Raw genomic sequence first — 351 nt, 5'->3', positions numbered from 1 at the left:
CCGGTGGGGACATGGGGACATGGGGAGGACATGGGGACATGGGGACATGGGGATGTCCATCCCTGGTGGGACATGGGGACATGAGGGGACATTGGACACGGGAGGACATGGGGACCTCCATCCCTGGTGGGGACATGGGGACATGGGGACCTGCGCCCCCTCACCTTGTCCCTCCCTGGCCACCCTTGTCCCTGTCCCCTTGCCCATCACCCTGCCACCTTGTCATCTCCATGTCCCCATGTCCCCCACATCCCCATGTTCCCATGTCCCCATATCTCCGTGTCCCTCATCCCCATGTCCCACATCTCCATGTCACCATGTCCCATGTCCCGTGTCTCCATGTCCCATGTC

Source organism: Pterocles gutturalis, unplaced genomic scaffold, assembly GCF_000699245.1.
Source record: "Pterocles gutturalis isolate BGI_N339 unplaced genomic scaffold, ASM69924v1 scaffold44013, whole genome shotgun sequence".
In the NCBI taxonomy this organism is placed as follows: Eukaryota; Metazoa; Chordata; class Aves; order Pterocliformes; family Pteroclidae; genus Pterocles; species Pterocles gutturalis.
The sequence above is the reverse complement of the archived record's forward strand: the minus strand, read 5'-3'. Positions refer to the sequence as shown.